Source organism: Callorhinchus milii, unplaced genomic scaffold, assembly GCF_018977255.1.
Source record: "Callorhinchus milii isolate IMCB2004 unplaced genomic scaffold, IMCB_Cmil_1.0 Scaffold15, whole genome shotgun sequence".
NCBI classification, from domain to species: Eukaryota; Metazoa; Chordata; class Chondrichthyes; order Chimaeriformes; family Callorhinchidae; genus Callorhinchus; species Callorhinchus milii.
Window position 1 is genome coordinate 10,111,293 of NW_024704756.1, and position 24,455 is coordinate 10,135,747.

Consider the following 24,455-nt stretch of genomic DNA (forward strand, 5'->3'; position numbering starts at 1 on the left):
CCAGCATTTCACAACGCGTTTGTTCATTGTAATACTGTAATTATCACAAGGAATGGGCCATGTAACTTTACACATTTCCTCCCTGGATTTCTTTGGTCGACTAAATGCTAGAATTACAACATTAGCTCAACTGCTGACAGCAAATAGAGCCTAAAACTCCTTTAAGATAGGCCACAAACAATTAGAATGTCTGGGAATGTAAGTTATAAACTCAGTTACACATAGATAGGAGGGGTTGTTTCAGGTTTTACACAAGAACACTTAATCCTGGGATGTGCTGTATTCTGCCTTACAGGTATGAATGGAATGCATTTCTAAAGAAATTGGGAAATTTCTACCAAAAAATGAATAAAAATGAGAATTAAAATGGGTATATCCTCACTAAAAGTATTATTTGGTTGAAGTTGTCTTTAGCTACTACATTTTATATTTTATTATTGTTATACTATATTTTGAACCATTTGAATTGCACTTCGAATGCATTAGATTAATATTTTATTTTAAAATGTTTCCTTTTCTCCAATCACACCCACTCACTGCAAAAAAAGAGAAAATTCATCTGGGGCTAGATTTTTAACATAGAATTACATAGAATGTGCAGCACCACTAATCTCAGGATGTTAACAAAATGGTTGTTACTCTTTTGAATTTTCTTAAATCAAAAGTGCTATTCATTAATTACTAAACAAAGCAGACATGCGACATTGGATAGGTTATCTGATTTCCTTGTATTTCTGTAACCATGCTGAATGAACATTATCATCTCTCCAAATCAGGGCTCTTGTGCTTGAAACTCCCTAAAGGACAGCTGCAGAGAGACAATCTCATCTTAACAGAACAGTGGCACAGCAGTGTCCATCTCAAAATTCCAGAAATCGAGCTGGAAACCTGATCACAAACGGACACTGCTCAACTCTTGCACTGTTACTGTTGGTCTGCTCCTAGTTACATGTACTCTGCTCTCTTTGGACGTTTTGCCCACAAAATATACAGACAATTCACTCTAAAATATATTCTGTGAAGGGCTTTGAGACGTCTCAAAGACGTGATAAGGTGCTATACCAAATACAAGGATTATTATTATTTAACCAGCTAGTTTTTTTTTAGTAGTAGCAAAGAGCCACTAATATTAATGATATAGAAATGCTACAGCCCGAGAACATTTTAACGTTGATTTTGGTTCAAGTGGCTGGTGTTATACCAAAACTGGTGTGAAGCCACATTAGAGATCATCTATTTAAGGTGGTCTCACCCCGCTACTCAAACTCAGACTTGTTCCTTATAATCCCACGTGAAATGTTACGGTTTGTCTCAAATTTTGCCTTGAATTAATGTAGTCAAAGGTTTTACTGGCCTATAAGTTTCAATTGAACCTTAATCTGATTGCTCTCACTAAAAACAAAATGCTTCTCTCTAAAGGAAGATCACAATAGCAGCATCACTGCATCTCTTTTTTTTGCACAATTTTAGTAGGGCTGCTGTACTTCTATTGAAACCATTACAGGAGTACATTTCATTCTGTTCACTTGGACAATTATAGGGTGTTTAGTGCTGTAGTGTTCACATGGCTCTATATGGGTCCAACTGCTCCAAAGAGAGTAGGCATCCTGGTCACTATTTTTTGGTCCAAACACTGCTTTCACATGAGACATTCTCTGCACTGATTACTGTTGGAGACGGACACCGTGAAGGTTATTTTTATTGTAGTAAAACACATTTTAAAACAATTACATTGACAGGCTACTAGAAGCAACATTTTAATATGATAAAATTCTGCAGCAGGAAATGCCTACAACTCGACAATGCTGTCTGTCAACCCTTTGGCTAAACTGCAGCTGGAAATACATGCTGAAGATGGACTAAATGGAAAATAGTTTGCACAAGAATCACATCCCAACAATTACTCAAATTTGCTGAATACATCTTTCAGTTAAATCCTCCCCATGTTTAAAACAAACAACTTCCGGGTGATTTGTTGTGTCAAAATTATGGAGAATTACACCTGAATTTTATAACTTACTCAACACATTGCAGCTGCACACGTCAAAATGGCTGAACTTCAGGAGGGCTCTTTCAACATATCCTTTGGCAAATAAATCTCAATAGCATGCATCTAAAGTGACCGAGTTCTTCTTGCGCTGATGTACAGTGAGGCCAATCTGCTGCCTAAACCAATTATGCCAAAGTAATTCTTTGTTGCTAAATTGACGATAACATTATAGGCCAATATGTGTTACCACAAAAATAATGCTGTAGGAAGTTGTTCTATTCCTTCAGGTGGACATCATAGCAACTACATCCCTAGCAATTTTTGACTGTTACACCAAAAAGTGGGATGCAAGAGCTGAACTACACCAAGCATTATGGTTCACTTTTCTCCTGAAATCAGAAAAACAGTCTTTACACTGATCTCAAAGTCCCCTGGGCAAGAGAATGGTTACCATTCTCAGCTGCAGAGAAAAACAGGGTAAATTTGTGGCAGTTCATTATGAATTTGCTGTGATAATTACCACACTGAATGAAATATGAAATAATGCAGAGACGGGACACCTGCAGGAGCAACTCCTCTCAGCACTACAGTCAAACCAAATAAAACTAACTTACCACAACCGCACTGATCATTTTACATTTGTAACAGTGAGAAACAGATGTTTTACTTGATCTGTTCTCGATTAAAAGGCCTTAGCTTTCCCAGCAACAGCTACCACTACAACTGAGCTAGAGCAACACTTATGCAGCTAAAATTCTGAAGACAACACGTCTCTGTGGGGGGTTTTAGCACCAACATTTAGCCTGATTTCAGTGCAATAATTCTGGCTGTATTCATTACGTTTTTTTCCTTCAGTGCCAGACAGATTATGCCACCCTGCAGACATACCAACAGGTTTTATCTTATAAAGTGGGTCTGCACTGTAGTTTGGTGGATAGATGTGTGTTACAGAAGCAAAGCGTGGCAGATTGCAACTGTTTTAATAATGATGGTTCAAGTCCTCTTGTCTTCCTATATCACAAACCTTATAAGCTACAAGTCCCATGGTGATACAACACTGCAAATCCCTGCCCAAGAGGATTATCACACCCTGTATTCAGCTACATTGTGATAAGTTCTGCAAATAACATTGAGAGCTACATATCAGCCAACATCACCAGTGTTTGCTTTTTTCCAAGTCGCATTTAGTGAAGGAATTAAATATTATTTTCAAGGATGCAATTTTACAACTTGCTGTAATAAGATCAGAACTGTTCAAAATTAAAATGCAAGGCATATTATTTATGATTACAATGTCATACAAATCATATCCCCCCTTCAGCGCAGAAGTGATTGTGGATTATTTGTTCATTTCACCCAGCATCTATCCCTATATCCTTTAATACTTTTCACAAGCAGTGAATTGTCCAATTTGTTTTGTATGTGAATCGAAGCAGTCCCCACGCTTTGGCTGGGAATAGAAAAACACTGTCCATCTCTTGTATCGCTTCAACTTCTCATTTTAAGTATTAAATACAGCTCTATTCTCTCAATGTTCAAGTCAAATAGCCTGCTTACAACTTCATCATCTGTACATCAGAAGGTTGTGGGTTTGTGTCCCATACTGGGACTTGAACTCACAAAGTCTAAGCTGATACTCCGGTGCAGAGCTGGGGGTTTGTTTCATTGTTGGAGGTACCATCCTTCGGATGAGACGTTAACCGAGGTCCTGTCTGGCTGTTCAGGTGAGCGTTAAAGATCCCATGGCACTATTTCAAAAGAGAAGGGAGTTTGGTTTCATGGCTGTTTGTGGGGCATTGCAGTGGGCAATTGTGTTGTCTCGTTTGCCTACAAATATATAGTCACTCCATTTCACAGTAAATATTGTGAAGTGCTTTGGGACGTCCTTCCAATGTGATAAGGGGCTAAGCCAAATGCAAGGCTTATTATTATCATCATAATTTTAAAGATCAGGATCGCATGGTAATACCATTATTTTCTTTCCACTGAGAACAAGTTCAGTTCTGTCAACCTCTCTTCATAGCACCAAGTTCAGAATTAGCTGTGTTTCCCCCGGCAACACTTCAATGTCATTTTGAAGGTAGGCTGCCCAAAACTACGCACATGATTCCCAATGTGCACACAACATTAGCTGGAAAGGCGACGAAGTGCTGAATATCATAATGGTATTTGATCATGATCAAGAATATAAAGTTTATCAGAAATTCATATAACAGCCGTTTCATTTCTGCAATGAATAATTAAAAGTTAGAGAGTGTGGAACAGGTATGATGCATCTGAAAATAATAGTGGCCTTTTTAGCAATATGCTGATCAAAGTGAGACAATCAGCATATGAGATGAGCTGCAAAATAGGACAGTGGAATACTCTAGATATAAAGCAACTAGTATTATGTGGAAATATAAATGTTGTTGGACAATTAAATAATATTGAATAAAGAATGTATAAAAATATATAAAACTCAGACACATTGAACCCACTGAGCGCTGAGCGTGTGAGCACACCAACGAAATGTCAATTGTCTCTAGGCAATACTACACAATCAACAGATGATGCTCAAATATTATCCATCTTTTTTCCAGTCTGAAAACTACACCCAGAGGGAAAAACTGTAAAGAAACATTAATGGGAAGGGTGGGCTGGGTGGATCCATGCTCTAATGCCTGAAATCGTTGCTAGGTAATTCTGATAAATCAACAGGTTACTATGGGAAATTATTCAGGCTCCTTTAGGTTTGTCACACAGACTTGCACACAGAAGGGAAAAGACGCATCTTGTACGCCCTTTTGTTGAATCAGCAACATTGTCATCCACATGCTCAGCCTTAAATCCTCCTTAGTCGCTGTAGTAACGGCAGAGGGTGGAAAACAGCTAATCAGGCCTGACCTACAGATGTCAGCCTCATTTCAGCTAACTCGGCAGAACTGCCACGTCTGTGATGCTGGAGAAAAAAAGTCTTACTTACACTTCTGGCTGGATTCCACAGACTGCTTCGTGGTCCAGTCCTGACCTCTCTCTCTCAGTATGCTTAATCTGCTACCCCAAGGGCACATGGAGCTCACTCACAGTCCGCTCCAGTTCAGGCTTGCTTACTGCAGCCATTCCTTCAACTGCCTCAACGGTGAAAATTCTTCCTACTCACATAACACAAGTCATGTTGTAAACACTAACAGCTGAGTCCACCACAATATAGGCCACTGACGTAGATGTATAAGGCAAAGGCATAGAACACTAGGAAGTCATTTTTATCATTTAACCACATACAATTTCTACTTTTGAGGGAGGTACTGTATATACAAAGCTTCTTCAATAAGTTCAGCCAAATTCATTTGAACTCATTTATGGAATAAACCAACATGTGGAGGATTGACTGAATTCCCTGAGAACATCATCGATGACGATAATCTGCACTCACTGCTCGTTTCTGTCCTGTGATAAATGACATTTTTGCATCTCCGGGCATAAAGCGCACATTGAAAGCACAGTTCATTCGTATTTCACAAATTAAAAGGAAACAAATCAAATCGATACTAAACTTCAAACACCACTTTTTGGTTAGCGTAAGGGGTTGTTAAAGGGAGTCAATAACAGTTTCATGCCACGTCAGACATGACTAAATAACACCCCCTGAAGACCACCTGTAACCCGGTGCCAGGCCAGAGCGGTGTCCTATATCTGAGCCAGGGTTATTGAGGCACGAGTGACATGCTACGCTTATACTCTGGGAGCATCTGGGACACAATAACAATAACCAATATCTCATCAGGCACTGTTCTACCATTCCTGACACAGGAACCTTCATAGAAATATCCTAAAATGCTTCTCTCAGAATCAATAAAACATTTGTGTTCCATCAATTCTAGAATTATAAAGCCAAGTTCCTCCGTATCCTACAAATGATCGCCTTCTGTTTCAATCTTTCTTCATTAATTATGGGAATATAGTGTATGGTTAGGTCTATTTGCATATCTATAAGTAATATAATCCTTGCATTTTAATTGCATTTGATATATATATACACACATCTCAAAGCACTTCACAGGGCATACTGTAAAGTGAATTGACGGTATATTTTGTGGGCTAAAGAAAAACCTTATTCTGAATTTGGATCACGTATTTTTAATTGGCTTGTGCTCAGCGGCATCTAAGCTACAACAATAACAACTTGCATTTATATAGCTCCCCTCACGCAGTCCCAAAGTGCTTTATGAGTGTGTATTACCTGCACAGGGTGCAACACATATTTAAACACCGTTTCTTACTTACAGGGCAATTCATTGCCTACTTCGACTGATTTTTTTCCACCCCCCCCCCATACGCAGAATGTTCTGCACTGAGACAGGCTCAGACACTGACAGCTTTATAGCCATTTTTTTTAAAAAAGCCAGCAGCTGCTAACAAGAGCTTGTTATTGGGAGAAAAATGCTGCAGATTTTGAGCTCCACATCCTCAGAACAGGAAGTGAAACTAAGTTACCCAGAAATGGCCTCTCTCTTTCTCTCTGAGCAAATAATTTTCAGTGAACACACAGTAAAAAGTACCCAACATATGGGAGAAGTTCCTCACCTGCCACCCTACTCCCCACCCCGTTGAGACTCCTGTTCCTCCTGTGACTGGAACTCACTTACTTTAAAATAAATAAATGAATGAAGGTGCTATTGACAACACCGAGAATTGGAGAGGTTCCACAAAAATAATAATAATAATGACATTAACAATAAAATAATAATAATAATAACGTTAATAATCAAATAGGAATAATAACTGCGATAAACCCTGGGGAGAAAAAAACCGGAATTCGAAAGTAGACGTCCAAAAAAAAAGAACAATTACCGACAAGTAAAGAACTGAGTTGAAGATGAAAGTTTTTTTTAAACACACAAGTTAAAAAACCCGGTAACAAACAAACTGACCTGACCAGGAGTGCCGCTTTGAGGGATCGATCCAAAAGTACTTCCCTCCTCACCTCCTCATCCACCACCTCCTCACATCCCCTCACCTCCTCCTCCTCCTCCACCCTCACCCCCACCTCCTCACATCCCCTCACCTCCTCCTCCTCCTCCACCCTCACCCCCTCACATCCCCTCACCTCCTCCTCCGCACCCTCCCACCCCTCACCTCCTCATCTACCCTCACCCCCACCTCCTCACATCCCCTCCCCTCACCTCACCCACCCTCACCTCCTCACCCCCACCTCTTCTCCCTCACCCCCCTTCACCTCCTCATCCACCCTCACCTCCTCCTCCGCACCCTCCCACCCCTCACCTCCTCATCTACCCTCACCCCCACCTCCTCACATCCCCCCCTCACCTCCTCCTCCCTCACCCCCCACCTCCTCACCCTCCCTCCTCCCTCACCCTCACCCCCACCTCCTCACCCACCCTCACCTCCTCTCCCCCCTCACCCCCCCTCCCCACCCCACCTCCTCCTCCCCCCCCCCCTCCCCACCTCCTCCTCTCCCTCACCCACCCCCACCTCCTCACCCACCTCTCCTCCTCTCCCTCACCCACCCCCACCTCCTCCTCACCCACCCCACACCTCCTCCTCCTCACCCCCCACCCCTCACCCACCTCATCCTCCTCTCCCTCACCCACCCCCACCTCCTCACCCCCACCCCCTCACCCACCTCATCCTCCTCCTCACCCCCACCCCCTCACCCACCTCCCCTCCTCCTCACCCCCCCCTCACCCACCCTCACCTCCTCCTCCTCTCCCTCAAACCCCCCCTCACACACCTCTCGACAACGCGCCGCTGAACGCAAAACAAGTCACAAGGAGCTGATGGGAGACACGAATCAACTCTCTTTTTCCCACCTCAAGAAAGTCCGGCGTCGACCGAGATCCTCGTCGACGAGGAAGAAGTGCAGCTCGAGCCGAACGAACTACTTCACGGGCATCAGCAGCAGCAGCAGCACCACCATGTTCTCTCGCTCTCTCTCTCTCCGCCTCTCTCTCCTCTCTCTCTCTCTCTCGCGAGATCGATCGATCGATCAATCGATCAATCAATCGATCATCGATCAATCAGCCGCCGCTGCAGCACTCGGTTTCCGCGAGTTCATGAAAAGCTGCGACTGAAAAGTGGCCTCTGATCGATCGATCGATCAATCCCTCACTCTCTCTCTCTCCTCACACACACACACACACAACATAAATAAATAACCGGGGAGTCAGACTCAGCGAATGCCGCCAAAAAAAAACCGTTGGGGGCCCTTCCTCCAGAAAGGCCTAACTCCGCCCCCTTCCTCGAGGGGGGGGGAGAGGAGAGGAGGGGGAGGAGCCAATCAGAGCGGGGTCACGAGGTACAGGGCGCAGGGCAGCCAGAGCTTCACTGCCACCCTCGCAGCCCATGGCCTGGATGCCCTGCATTAATAATAATAATAATAATAATCCTTGCATTTGGTATAGCGCTTTTCACGTCGGGAGGACGTCCCAAAGCGCTTCACAGAACACACTGTAAAGTGAATTGACTGTATATTTGTGGGCGAACGCGGCACCCAATTGCGCACAGCAATGTCCCACAAGCAGTTGTAGATTGAAAATGACCAATTTTAATTATTGTTTTTGGTTTTTTGGAGGGATTATTATTAGGCTCTGTGTGGAGTAAGGAAACTTGCCCAAGGTTTCGCCCTCTGCCTGGAATTGAACTCAGGTCTCTCGCTTGCAAAGCGAGTGCTCTAACCACTGAGCTACAGGACTCCGATTTAGGTTCATCTGTGAGGTAGACAGTCAAGTTCCACTCACTCTCACTCACTCCAGGCCCTCTGGGTGGGTGGGGTTGGGGGACACTGCCCAGCCTTGAAGGGCAACATGCAAATTGTTGTTGTTGACAGAGCGATTTTTAAAAAAAAATATAATACACTATAATATAAAAAAATTCTATTCGAGAAAGAAGAAAAAGCAAGTTCTGCAGATCATAAAACGAACTTGATAATCGCCCGCACTTCTTTGACCCTTTTTGATCGGCCGGCACGGCACGGCACGGGACGGGACGAGCGGAGAAAAGTTTTTCTGTTGGTGCGCGGCGGTCGCACGAGTCGCCCGTCGGTACGCGTTTCACCACCTTTCGCGCGTGCGCGACACAGTCACCGCGGCTTTATGGTATATTCCGTGGAACGCTTTGAGACGGCTCGGAGATGCGATAAGGCGCTGTATCAAAATGCAAGGATTATTATTATTATTATTACAATTATTATATACAAGAAAGGTCACTGCGGAACAAATAGGAGGAGCCTTACCAATCTGGGAGCTGGGCTGAATGAGGTAAAGAAAGGTGAAATGAAGGGAGGCGGATGTCAGAATTAGAATCATTAATTGCCTTGTTTAGAAACAGGTGAGAGATTTGGGATTCGAATATCCCATCGAAAGCACTTTGCTAAGGCTTATTTTACAACTGCTACAGGGAGTCGATGGGTTGTGTAATTACTGTAACAAACCCAACCCAGCGTCGAGCAGCAAAAGGGAACTGGTGTCACACACAGCCTGTGATATTTAATAGTGTTACACACCGCTTAGATCATTGCTACTCTCTAATTACAGGATCAGATCTCAGGTTTGCAGAGTAATGACTCCTCTTGAAACACGTTCATTGTTCTAAAGTTTCTGATTGAAACCACACACAAGGAGAAGCCACAAGTATTCGAGGTCCCTGAGTGTCCAGAGGGAGCAACCACCCCCAAAAAAAAAGATGTATTCGTTCATAAGTTGATTTGTCTATAAATAAAGGTGCATTTGCTTATAAGATTCAATCCACCTTCACGTCTTTCCAATTTCAATTTTGATCTTAAAAAATCCGGTGGTATTGGGACCATTGCAATCTCATTTCATACGCATTTTGCTCTTTTTTGGGGGGGTTGCTGGTTGCGACCCAGTGAGTTAGTGTTTTTTTATTATCCCTCCAGCTTTGCGATCGACTATTTTCCCACCCTGTCCCAACGATTTAATCGTGCCTTGTTTTTCAGGTGGCGAACCTGACTACCACAGCTGTGATGGGGAATTTCCATCCCAGGCGTATTCTGTTTATGACCTGAAGATTTCTATGCATCTCGATTGCAAAAAAAGGTGTTGCCACTCAAGTCCCCCGAACTGCAAAACTCAAAACATAATTTTAACCACCGAGTCCGTCATTTGATTCCAGATGCAAAATGTACTCAAAGCAAAATGCTCTGCCCACTACTATGAAAGCGAGAACCTTTCTGTGACTAATGCAAACAATCAGATCGGGTATTGATTTATTCTTTGAAATAGCTCTCTCCTGTCAAGAAGTGAGCTCAGGCTGGGTTTGCAAAAAAAAAAAAAAAAATGCCCCAAAATAACCTTTCTGCCACGAAAGAGTGAATAATTGATGGAATTGTTAATGTGGCGTTCTGCTGCGCCATCTATTACGCTGCGATCATTTGTTTTAGTTCGGCGTCTGAATTTAGGTTTTTTTTTCCGTTCAATTGAAGACCGATGCAATCCGCAGGTGATGACCCCCCCACACACACACACAAAAAAAAATACCGACGAGTGATGTTTAATGCTTCACCTTAAACATATCGACAGATCCGCCTCGACTTCTTCAACGTACCACATGCAAAATTTGACATGTTTTTGTCCCAGTCACGTACGTTACATACAAGTGCACATTTCTGCAGAGAACTTTATTTAAACCACATTGCAAAATCGGCCGCCAACACCAACGGCACAAACGCAGTTTGCAACAACACGAGAGGACCGACGCGAGAGAGAGAAGAGAGAGAGAGAGAGTGAGAGAGAAAAAAAAACCACATAAAAAGTCTTGGCGGATATCCAGTTGTTTGTTCTCTCGAAGGGCGCAAAAGACGTTCTGCTGGAAACTGAACTATTCCCTTTCGTGGTGCGAGAGCCTCTCCGGCGATCAAGATTTTTTTTTTGCGCGCAACATGAAACGTCCTGCGTGGTAAAACTCACGACCCTCACTGAATTATAAGTACCCCCCCACCCCCACCCCCCATCCCACCCCCATCCATCACCCCCCCCCCCCAACCCCCCTTTGCCCTGGACAGTAATAACAAGCCTTACCATGAGCTTCTTTGCTGATTGCCAGAGCGCACAGACAATCCGACTCGAACATACCAGAAAATAAACTGTGACAGCAGAGGAGGGAGCACCACCGAGCAAAGAAAAACACACACACACACGCACACACACCAGTCTGGGTGAGGTCTCAGTGTGGATGTGTAACGACTACCGCCATTTTAAATGCACCGGTCTCCAAATCATTTAGGTTTAACCAAATTAAAGCGACGCCCCCGTGTACACGACCGCACGGGGGTCCCGGCTCCGGGGCCACTCGTCCCGGTGGGTTGACAGCGGCTTCTGCGGGAATCGGACGTCGACTGTGGGGGTTGGGGTCAAAGCGCTGATTTTAGTGAGGACTGGGAAAAAAAATAACGAAGCACAACGAATATTTTTTGTTCCCCCCCTCTCACTCCCTCCCTCCCTCCTCTCTCTCTCTCTCTCTCCCACAGAGTTGGCAAAGATGCCAATTGACTAATGTCGCTTTGCGTCTTTATTCCTCCTTTGAGCTGCGCTATCTATCCATCCACAGTGTGTCTGAGCTCTGCTCGTTCCTGATTTCCCTTCTGTCTCAGCAGCGATGGTACACTCCCCAAGTGCACAATGGCCTTCAGATCTACTGCTTTGCCTTCAAGGGTTCAGTCTGACTGGTCGTCATATCAATTTTAGCTGAAAGCCTCACTTACTCTGCTTGAAAGTCGTTGTCACACACACACACACACACACACACACACTAAGACAAGATCAACAGATCAATTAAACAGGAATGCCCTACACTGACTCACCATATCTATACTTCACTTCACAGTGGATCTCACCACTTCAAATGTCACCTCTCTTTTGCTTGTGGCTCCTCACACACAGACAAAGGCACAGGATTCAGAGGCACAAGATAAAAGCAAAGGCGTAGTACGCCTTCGATGTATCGTGTCCGAGTCCAGTTAAAAACAATAAGAATAATGAAGTGATCTGATTTCTCATTCTCCGAATCGCTAGAACAACAACATTACGCGGAGGGTGCGAACAAAGATGACCTGTGCGATGTGATAATTATCACCGGCAAAAATCATCAGGGCACCTACTGCATTATTGCACTACAAGAGAAGTTATCCAATGTGGAAGATGGATATTATCCCTTGGCAATGCGGACAGAATGTCTTACAAGCCGCATGGTAATATTAAGGACATAAGAGTTGGAAATTGTGGGCAACCGCAGAGCTATTGTACATTTTACAAGTTTCCTTCTGAAGCAAGTTTTGATTTGTATCTCCATGACCCACTGGTGCTTTAAATATTTGATGAGTGCAAGTAAATCTCAAGACTGCTGCTAAGCAGCCGAACCAATAAGCGGTGGTAATAGGATGTGGTTCTCCCTTTGCCGGCCCTATAGATTCTTGTAATATTTACAACGCCAATTTGTCGCAGAACCGGAAAGCTAAACCGAGTTATGATTTATTATATTGCAGAGATTTGGAGGTTTGACTGGTCACACGGTTTCTGGGTGAATCCCTACAATCTTCCTATTACAACACTGAGCTGAATCTTAAATGAATCCAGTGTCCTGGCCGATATTGGAAACTGGACAGCATCCTGGCATCGAACTACGCAGTACTTCTCCCATTTTGACCACACTCTCTTAATGACTACCCCCTGTTTTATTTCATTTAGTCAGTTAGTAATCCAAATCAAAAATGTTACCCTTCATATCCACTGGAATTTGCGTGTAAAAAAGTCCCCGGTGTGGCAATTTAACAGAGACCTTTGGATGTCTCAGTCCATTACATCATATAGCTCCTTGCTGTCAGTGTGGGATGCCACTGTTCTCAAGAAAGTATGAATTTAGAATAGAGAAAAATATCCATTTTGAAGCAGTTTGGCTGCCATTTTGCTGGTTGTTTTTACCTATGTAATGTTCCATTTAGCTTCTGATTATGGATTCCCTTCAGTTTCCAATTCTTGAGGTAAAGCTAATGAGTCTGTATTTCCACCTTCTTGAATATGGGACCATATTTACCTGTTGCCAGGCTGGTAGCAGCTCCCCAGTCGGTGCTTCACATTTCTCCTTATGAAAGGCAGTGAACATAGGTGTCCTGGTGTATAATTCATCTGTGTCAGGAAATATTGCTTTTTCAGGCTGAGCCTACTTAGAACTTCTACTTCACTAATGTCAAAGTTTCAAAGTTTGAACATGTGTTGATTGTTGGACAGCATTTTCTTTGTTTCTGACTGATAAAAAAAACTACAAAGAGCTGTCATTTCCTGTCTCTTGTTTGACCTTACTTTTAATTCACTTTGAGTCCTTTAATGTTTTAACTTCTTCCCCGACCATCCTCTTCAGGTTAGAATTTGGCAAGGTTTGGTTTGCATTATGCTTTACATCTGCTGTTATGTTGCTTCCCAGGTTTTCTCTTGGCTCCCAATATCTACTCTTTTTAACTTGCTTCTGTATAATTTTGTATGTTGTTTCAATGGTCTCCCTACAAGTGCTTGCAAATCTTCTTTCTTCTCAAACATCTTTTAGTTTTCCTGTTGATTAATTTTTGTTTGCCTTTGTCCCTGTATTACAAAGTACATTTGTTTTGTGTTTGAAGGATTTCTATCTATTCTTGACAGATTTATCCTGAGGATTGTATCTAGTCTATGTTACTGAGCTCAGACTTGATACCATTGAAGTGTGTATGTCTCTAAAGGTTTATACTGGTTAGATCTGGGGAATAGTGGAATGTAGCAAAGTAATAAATTATGCAAAAGTAAGGCACTGATCATCAAAATAAATTTGGTGTATGTATCCACAAGTGGAAGAAATAGACTTTAAGCTTCTTTTGACTGGGAATCCATAAACAGAGATTGCATCATAAACAGAGGATGACAGTTTATCTTGTGACTGAGGAAACTGGAATGGTCAATTTTAGGCAAATATTAAGAGTGAAAAAGATAAGCAAGCGTGGTCTTTCCTAATGGTGAAAGCCATATATGCATGATGGATAGAAGGAGCCACATCAAGTGCCTTAAACCAACTGGTTTTGAACAAAAAGTTATCTCAGCAGCATAAAAGGTATTTAATCAATGTCTGTGAGGCAAATAAGTACCAGTTATATACACTAATATTGTTAAAAGGTAAAATTTTGCTGAACTGCTTGTTTGTAAGACTTTGTTGCCAATTATAAAGTTCACTCTTCAATCTCTAAACAATTGTGCCCAAATTGAAATTGCTACAAAATGGGAAGGTCAAAAGGTAAGGCTGGCCTTGGTCCCAATGGCTTGGCCACTCTATTGAATGTGGAACCACTGACCTTGCAATAAGGTTTTAAATCTTGGCTGCCAGCCACTTTTGTGTACAGTTAAAGTTGTTCATGGTTTCTTTGTCAGAATGTGCCAAATGAGCAATTTATTGTAACCCTTTAATAAAGCAATATGGACAAATCATCGTCCACATTCTTACATGGTGTGTGGATTTTCCAAAGTCCAGTACTGTCCAATATTTACTGTCTGGATATCTGCTATCTATGTACATATTGGCCACACATGGAGACAATTTTGAACATCATCAAGAATTTATATTTAGCAGGAGGACATTTCAAAGAGCTCCATACAAATAAAAGGCAACCATGGCTGGTCGAGGAAGGAAGGGGCAATGTGGCCAAAAGCTCTGTCAAAGCGATGAGGCTTAAGGTGCGTTTTGAAGATGGAGAGGGAGGAACGAGGCAGAAGGACTCCAAGATGGAAGTTCCAGAGACCGGGGGCAGATGGCTGAAGGCTCACCAATGATAGGGCTAGTGGCAGGAGGCATTTGGAACAAGCCAGTGTTCACAAAACACAGAAAACTTGAGATTTGACCTGCATCATAATGGTGCTGAGCACGTCATAGGAGAGGACGGCACCCCAAATGTCAGTCATGAATTCCTTGCTAAACGTTACCTGAACTGATGGTCATGAGTTTCCAATTCCCACCTCCTGATATTTCTGGATGGGGCTTGGATGAAGTCCTACACAGTGTGGGGATATTTGAGAAGGTGTGCAATAGCAAAAGTGGTTTAATTTCCAAGCATGCAAGAAATCTTCAGCAGATTGTGCCTGGTCTCACATTCTTTGTGCTAAGTCATGGTGTCAGATGGCAAAGGAAAAAGAAACGTCAGCCAGAAGAGTGAAAACAAGAAGATAAATCTGTGATAGCAAATCATTTGTAATCACAGCGTAGCAGGGATATGCTGACTCAACCACATATACAGACTTGCTATGGTTTTAATATACTTGACAACTTTGAAATGGATAAAAAACATTTTACCCAGACACACTGTAGATTGCAGAACTCGAGCCATCAGTTGGTGGTCCTTAGACTTAGTCCTAGGCTTTCCTTGTTTAACACTTCATTGAGGTATAGTGCTTTGCTCACCTGTCTTCAACTGAAATAAGCAAGGTTTTTAACCAAGGAAAAATTTGCAGTTTGCCATATATTAATTTTGAAATCTTTGGAATTCTCAGCTTTGCCCTATGGTACTTATCATCCAGGAGAGGGATGTATGGAATGGAATGTGGAGTTATGCGTGAAAACAGATTGGGAAACTGTTACCCTGAAAATGATCAGATTACCAAAGGGCAGGGGCTAGAACTAGGATAGAGATGACTGTCACTTCTGATGACTGATTGCACTTTGGTTTATTTTACATTATGATGTCCACTGTGACATGAATAGAGTTGAGCCATCAAGAGGTTTCACAATTTCTCAAACTTGATCAATGATCATATCTGCTGCAATCTGTCTGGGGTCACTCATACTAACATGGGTTTAGCTCAGTCTGTCTAGAAGAGTGATGATACATTAAATTATAAACTAAACTACAGATCCTAAGTTAAAAATATTACTCCAAAAGCACACTGTACAGAAAATTATTTGGCAAACCTACTTTTTAAAACTTTAGGGAGGTCATTTTCATCATCGTGTATATGAGATTTGGATCAAACTCTAATTGCTTGCAGCGCATCGGTATTCCTTAAAAATATGCTTCAGGCAGAATATATTAAATACCTGTGTTGCGAACAAAGGTGTAACCACTCTAGATTAGTTTTGTCTCTGTTCAGGACTTCATCATGTGCCTCTTGAAAACTACCAAACTTACTTTTGCTCCTTTGTGCAGGTACTTCATGAAGTATTTCATCTGACGCTTAAAAAATAAGTTTCCTTTATCCCAAGCATTGTCACATATAAGTTCAAAAGGATTCAAGTCATTAACCTCAATGCCTGGCCTGCTGAGATAATAACGCCGCCTGGCCCCCTACACATGAAAAGCTTCAAATCTTGGCAAGCATCTAGTGTATGTAGCTCAAGGAAAGTTCTCAGTACGCCTCTTAGCTCTGTATGAAGTGCTAACACTCTGTATTGTGTTAATATAGGATAAAAAATATAGTGTTAACAGTAACATTAATAATTAGTGATATAGAAAAAGCTGCCAATAAAATTACAATTGTCACGTAAAACTCGCTACAGTGTGTGTGCCCACCTTGGCAAATGTGCCACATAGCTTCAAGGAAATTTTAGTAGAGCAACAGTCCAAATTGGCAATAATTTACTGTATTTTTTATTAGATTTCAGAATTTTTAAATTCTGCATAGGGGTATAAAATTACTTACAAAACGGGCTCTATGATCCCCCCCACCAAGCAGTAACTTTTGAAACTAGACTCTCTCTGTCTTGAGAAAAAACTTGCTAATTGTTCATAAGACCTCGTTGGATGTGTTGTGAACATTTAAGTGCCTTGGGATGTCCTCCCGACGTGAAAGGCACTATACAAATGTAATCTTGTTGTTGTTGTTGTTAAGCGGGTCTCATTGGAGCTGAATTGGCTCCAAGGTGACTTGCCTCTGTGCCGGTTTCGGGAGTCCGGTTCCTGAGCCAGGTGGGTCTGCAGTATTCCAGTGCCCTGCTGATGATAGCATAGCCAGTCTTGCTCATCACAAGCCAGTTACAAGGGGCAGTAGACCAGCCACTGGGGGTAGGGAGTCATCCTACTCAGCTCCTATTAACCCTGCAAGCCAAAGCCCTAACGGGTAGGGTGGTCCTAGCTGGACAAGCAGCGGGAAAGTTTGCCGGCCAGCATGGCAAGCTATGTGGTTTTAGCTGCTTAGATTTCAGCAGTACCCAAACACACACTCTGGGGTCCCAAAGCTTTGGCTGTTGCCAACCTGCGTCTAATACGTTTGGGAATTATGTAAGCAGGATGTGTCCCTCTAGGGAGAGAGTGCAAATTCCATTCCAACAATCTATCTCTGAGATTTTCATATGTAGGTAGGGTGCATGGAAATCAGCTTGGTTTGGATTCTCTTAAGCAATGGTGATGGGTTTCTGCATGTGTCCCAAAGCGCTCTGAGATGCCGTCCGGCGTGGAGGGCGCTATATAAATCCAAGTTGTTGTTGTTGTGTCAGACACCCGGCTCACCAAAAACAAATCACAAGACCATTCATTTCCACACACATATATATATAATTATATATAAAATACACACACACACACAGGAATGTGCAGCTCATTGCTGTGGGATTACTCTTTTCCAAGTTTCAATCTATTCAATCAACGACTGCATTCTGAACTCTTATCCACTCCTATCTCTCTGTGAGGCTGGAAAGGGCTCTGGGTTTCCAGGCAGGCCCTTTCTACTTTACCAAATACATTTAAGGTGGAAAATTCCACCCTTTTGTCATGTATAACAGGGGTTCCCAATTTTTCTGGGCTCAAGGACCCCCAGGACATTAAGTATCCTGACTGAGGACCAGCCTCTTAGGCTACGCTGATCTCCCTCTTTCCCTTATAGGTGCTGCAAAAGGCTGCCCTGAAACACTGTGCTCTGGAACCATGGGAACCAGGAATCATATCTGCTCATCAGACCTCCAAAGCCTTTAGTGTTCCAGGGCGTCTCCTGTGATCCTCACTTCCCCTTCCGAAACGGACCCCCTTTTGGGTAACCCTGGCTTAAAAGACAATATTGCCTTAAGATGAAAGATTAAGCAGAATCATTAAAAAATTCTTAAATTCAGTCTTAATTTGGAAGCCATTTCTTTTTAGCAACAGCAGAAACAACAGCTTACAAAAAGCTTAAGATGGAACTGAAGAATTTTCCATAATTCTGCATGACAAAATGGTCCTGCAGGCTAGGACCAGGTGGAATTTCAGGCCACGAATGTCTCAGCTGCACCAATGAAATTCTATATACCACGTTGACTAATAGAACAAAATTATGTTTTACTCTCAATTTTTTTAAAAGAAGGAACAGTCAAAACATCACCCCCTCCTCTAATTTGCTCAAGATGTTGATTGATGCTGGTTCCACAGCATCAAGTACCTCGCTTGAAAGTTACGACAGTACATGTGGGTTGGCTCAGCAACAAAATAGCTCAGCCAAATTGTGTATTTAGCAAATCTATACCCACATATATAGATTTCAGTTTCAGTAGTAGATCACTGTAGAATGATCAGTGGGAACTCTGGCTGTTTTTCTCCCTCCCTAGCCCACAGGCATTGAGCCCAATTGCCGCAGCCCTACTGTACTGGATGAGCCAGGTAACTCAGATTGGCAAAAGAACAGAGGATCTCATGGGCCTTTTTCTATCAGTTTCACACCAAGCAGTGCTTAACCAATTGAGTAATTGGAGGAACTTTCAGAGGAAATGTTATACTGTTTGATCATATACTTTGCTTACACTCTACAATGATGTGCAACATTTGCAACATTTAAAATATATACAAATAGTTATTATGATACAATTTGATGCTTAGTATCGAATGCTAAAGATTATTATCATTACCTTGTTGTTTTAACCAGAAAGGACACATTAACTTTGCAACACATTAAAGCTACACTATCAAGCTGAATTCCTTCAACTGGTTCTGTTCTTATTTTCATCTGTTTTGTACTCTATGTGACAATCGTTTATATTTTCCAGAAAGAACCACATTCCTTAAGTTGCACATCTGCCGACTCATAAAATGTAATCTTACGTATTCCTTGCTGGTAGGTTTATTAACAATATAGTACCATATATCAACGACCATATACACTTTCATGCATAGTTAATGTGTCACTGCAATCTGGAGCAGGGCAAGTCTGAACAACGCAGCACGAGCTATAGAGAGAGAATGCAGAGCTTTTAGAGGATGCCTGTATCAACTGATCAATAGGAAAATAAAAGGGAGATTAAGAAACAAGGTAGATTTACAAACCTTGTAGAGAAAGGAGAGGTTGACCGGTTGAATTCTAGACTGTACAGAAAATAATTGAAAAAAAGATTAGGGGAGCCAAACACTAATGGTAAAAAATACTTACAAAGTTAAACAGTAGGAGGGTAGTCAGAGACTCTGTTAAATCCCTGAGGGCCCCAAAGGGGTTTGAAAAAAGAATGAACAGGAGATAGTAAAATATTAAACAACTATTTATTGTATGTTTATTTTTGCAAGGGAAGATATTATAAACCTGCTGCTCACCATCTAGCAGACATTGAGCTCCAGAATTTTGACGTTAAGTGAGATTGAGGTTCTACATAGGCTCAAGAGGCTGAAAACCAATACCCTGGATGGATGAACTGGGTCCAGGTTCAAGAGATAAGGCCAGAGATTTGAAGAACTGACAGACATTATCGGGAAGTCGATCACAACTAGTGTGGTTCCAGCAGACTGAAGGCAAGCAAATATGGGTCTTATATTCACGAAAAGATAATAGAACCTATAGCTGACACCCACAAACCCAATTAGTCTAACCTCAATCATTGGAAAGTATGGAAGCAACCATGAGNAAAAAAATGTTTTCCTTGTATAATATTAATTGGATAAATGATGGTTTTTAACAAGGTATTCAGTGGGGTATCTCAGAGGTCTGAGACAGAGATCTGCTCAAGCCATACTGCATATAGCTCTGGATACCACTACTTAAGAGGGCTGTTCAGGCCTTAAGGATCCTTATAGAGATATACAAGATTTTAAACTCGATTGAGATAGTAAATCTAGAATAATAATTTTGGATATGCACAGCAAGAAAGCACAAGATCAGTTTTCATAGACTTTGGGCTCAAGGTCCTGACCTGGGGCTTGAGCCAGTAATCTTTTGAGCAACCTTCAGAGGCAAGAGAGCTATCAATTGAGCGAGGCTGAAGGCAGTATGAGATCAAATGGGCTAAAAGGATGCGTTCATCTAAACCGATCTTGTGATCTTGTGAACTGGAAGGATTGCAAGTTTGCAATTGAACTTTCCATCAGATTATTTTAAGCAACTCGTAAAAACCTAGTGGGACAACTCAGTTCTTTCTTTTAAACTAGTTGACTGTGGTGATTGTAGTGACATTATGTTCTTTTGGTTGGTTGCACATCGATGGTTTTGAAATTTGGCAACATTTCAGTTGAGTAAATAGGACGTGAACATGGCTCCATTGCGGGCTTCCAATTCTGACCTATGTCGTAAAGATTTTTTTAAAAAGCATCTCAGAATTGATTTATGATTAGATAGATTTTATTTTTGTAAAGAAAAGGAATAGAATAAACTACAGTTCCAAGGCCAATAATTCCTCGATTTTTTTAAAAAAATCATTCAAGTCACCCTGAAACTGTCTGCAAGTTCATGTGATGAGAATTGGAGTTTACAATGAGAGACATTTCAATCACATGGAAGGTGCATTGTTGGTAAATTAATTTATCACCAACATATTTAAAGTAGAAACATCCTGTCTCAAAATTACTGAGAATATTCCCTTTTCTTGTGTGAGACTTTTTAAACGCTGTTCAAGAGGATTCTTGACTCATGGATAATAATAATCCTTGCATTTGATATAGAGCCTTATCATGTCTTCAAGACGTCTCAAAGAGCTTCACAGAATATACTGTAAAGTGAATTGACTGCATATTTTGAGAAAGTGACACAATCCTTAACACATTCCAAGATCCCCTATTGGACCCAATCTGTTTCACATATGGCCACATTTTTGAAAATAGTTCTCCGGCTTCTCTACACCAATCAAAAACGACAGTAAGCTTACATATCTGCCCACTCGTGCCTTAACTTCCCTTTAATACCTCAGCCATTGCTGCTACTGACTTGATATTTGGCCTATCCATCAATTCAATTGTGCACTATTGAAAATTGAAACCATCTGACTGCCAGACTCAATGGGCCAATAGAAGAGTGAGTTAATCCCATGTCTCCTATATCCATAGAAGATATAGATTTAAACTATTCAGCTATTTCCTGTTCAAAAGATTATTGACACTATGTCGTACAGTAGACTTGACCCCTTAAGTGCTGAATATTACTTAGATTCAAATGCATTCAGGTTAGTTTTTTTTAACCATTAAGAGTTTTATATATCTGCAGCAAAAAATTGTACACTGTAGTCACTGCAGGTTGATGCATCACATTTAATTGAAATGCGCTCCTTTATATGATACATATAACGTGTCCTTTCAATAAAGTCTGGGAGATGCCTTTTATAGTCTGTCTGGTTGGCTTTACTAAAAACTAGCTGGGAAACAGAAATCACTCATTTATGCCAGAATGTTATATCACTTTGGGTGGCCTTGAAGCCCAGTAAAAATTATGTCTTTCTGTGCTACAGAATTACAGAAATGATAGCACAGAAGGAGGCCATTCAGCTTACCAAGTCAATGTTTGTGATAGCTACTCAGATCCTATTTTACTTCCTTCTCTCTATACCTATTGCTAGGTATCACTAAAAATCGCACCAAAATGGCTCACAAACATGAAATGCTTAATAACTAATCTGAAATCAGGAAATATTTTACATGAAAGATGAAATTTACTTGCTACTTTATTTTTTGCCTTCAGTACATCTATGGACAGTTGTATAGCTGATTCATTGCTATATCTACTGTAAGTTCTTTATGGCCACAAGACTAAGACCTCACTTAGTCACAGCGAGACACTGTTCAGGCCTTGTCAAGTTCTACCAAATATAATTAGGAAAATGGGTAACAGCTGCACACTAAACTGAAAAGGATTGAGACAGAAATAAATAGCAAGACTCATCTAAATAATTGTAGGTTTGGATCGGTTACCACACACATTATAATGAATCTGGAATATATTATTACTGCCTCAATCATACATGAAAAGAAAACACCCCAAAAATCCAAACCACACTATTGCTGCGGCTAGAATTCCCCAAGAATCAACTGCAGAATTTATTTCTTGATAAAATCAATAAGCAATAAATGTCACAATCATTGTGTGAAATTCAGCCCATATTAGGGTGATCATGATTTGTAAACCAAATCTGGACACACACACACACACACACACATATATATACATATATAAAAATATATGACCGGAGATGCTTGTTGATTAACGGCTAGTTTTCTCTGTTGAGTGTATCTGTTTTAGAATGTTATTGTTTTTGCTCAGTTTGTTGCTGAACTCAAGACAGGGCAAATTTGGCCAGGGACACAATACTTCATCTGGGAACTGTCACCAGAAATCAGGGACATATGGTCACCTTAGGCTATATCAAGGGCGGACATGGTTTTACTAACAAAAGTAAATAATATGGTAGCTGTAAAGCAATCAAATCAATAATGTAATAGAAGATGAAATATATTGTTGTAAAGTCTGCCCCTCATTCCTGCAATCTCAGGGCGTTCAGATCTGTAGAACCCCTTAGCTCAACTTCTTTCTCTGACATTCTGCAGAATTTAAAAAAACAAGTTAATTGTCACCTAACCACTATATCTTGATTGATGCTCCCTTCTCTGCTGTGCTTTTCAACCTTGGCAGTGTTCTGCACTGTGGGCCTTGGGCCTTTCTCTACATTTCTTAGTTTGAAAATTGTGAAGTATTTAGATATCAGTTATTCACTGTCGTTATAATATCTCTACATGACCTTTGATAAAAGTAAGAAGCACTCATTTCCAGGCCCGCTTAATTTTCTACTGTGCAACAGGTGCAGTGATATTGCACAAAACAGGAAACGTCAGATTCCAAAATAAATTAACTGCGAGGTTTGAGAGCACATCTGGAAACATAATAATAATCCATGCATTTGATATAGCGCCTTATCACGCCATCAAGATGTCTCAAAGCGCTTCCAGAATATACTGTAAAGTGAATTGACTGTATATTTTGTGGGCGAAATGCAATGTCACTAAAGAAATATGTTTGACAACATTACAGCTGTTGTACACCATCCTCGAATCTACCTGCAGTGAGCCTTAAGCTAAAACACAATTAAAAAATCCTCTTAAACAGCACTCAAAATAATCTGTCACTCAGCACTCAAATGAAGCATTGCTGGAGAACTTCCCACCACTCCCTCTCTCTCACCATTCCTGACTGCTGTCATTATAAACAATATCCAGTCCACTGCCTCCCCAGTGACATACATAAGTAGTTCACCTGCATGCACAAAGGAATCCTAACTAAAACAATAAGAACAGAACACTTGCTGAGAGCAGAAACCTAAGTGGCATTTGTTTCAATTGTGTAGCAGCCAGCAAAACATGCATTAACAATAACTGTTCATAATTGGAGTGAGCCTCGAACTCACTCCAATACAAAAGATTCCCTATTTCACAATAGGGAAAACGATTCACAAGATTTACTGAAAAATGTAATGACTTTGTATTTGTAGGCAAACACGGCAGCCAATTTGCGCACAGCCATGTCCCACAAACAGTTGTGAAGTGACCAATTTATTTGTAGGATTTTTGGTCAGGAGAAACTCCCTTCTCTTTTCGAATAGCACCATGGGATCTTTAACAGGTAGGTGGGACCTCAGCTTAACATGTCATTCAAAGTACTCTCTCTATCTCGCTCTCTTGCATTCCCTCTCAATAGGTAAACATGCTTGAACAAGTCCACGGGACTAAAGATTCTCCTAAAGATAACGCCTCTAGGGATCCACACCTGCTGAATAACTTCAGGATCAAATAGAATGAAAACCAGCAAAAACATTTGAAACCGACACAACAGAGAAAAAAAGTCTTTAATATAAAGCAAATAACCTATTGGGTCACACTTCAGCGTGAAGTTAAAGTAAACATAATACAACAGTAACAAATTGCAATAAACATCTATACAAAAAAGACCAAAATAATGACAAAAATTACTTTCAAACAGTCAACATAACATTAGTGTATTAAACACAGAGTATTCTATTGAATAATTTTGATACAGTATTTCTTTTCTTAGTAAAAAATAAAGCATTTTGGGATGTTCAATCCTTTGCTAATAAAATAGCCACTGGAGAAATGTGCCTGAGTGATATGCAAATAAGAAATAACAGGGTAATACTGTTTTTAAGTGTTGACCTTCGGTAATCGCTTATTTCCTCCACTGTGTGTTTCCTGCCTGTTCAGTGGGTATCTCTTGCTTGGTACAGAATGATGATCAATACTTAAAGCAACACTGGATAACTCCTAATGATAGGGATTTGCATC

General features: G+C 41.2%; 1 protein-coding gene across 15 annotated transcripts in view; it reads right to left on the reverse strand.

Moving 5' to 3' along the window:
- Positions 1–24,455, reverse strand: part of mbnl3 (muscleblind-like splicing regulator 3) — a 92,223-nt gene that overhangs the window by 57,400 nt on the left and 10,368 nt on the right. For 11 of the 15 annotated variants that reach the window (XR_006085509.1, XR_006085508.1, XR_006085506.1 and 8 more), the window contains exon 1: positions 7,804–7,934. The exons of 1 other annotated variant lie outside the window; for it this stretch is intronic. The gene's annotated coding sequence lies outside the window, so the exon portion shown is untranslated. Of the gene's footprint in view, positions 1–3,610; positions 3,638–6,903; positions 6,990–7,803; positions 7,935–11,028; positions 11,255–24,455 lie in introns of those variants that run through there. 3 more of the 15 variants (XM_042340854.1, XM_042340850.1, XM_042340853.1) reach the window with 3 other exon arrangements.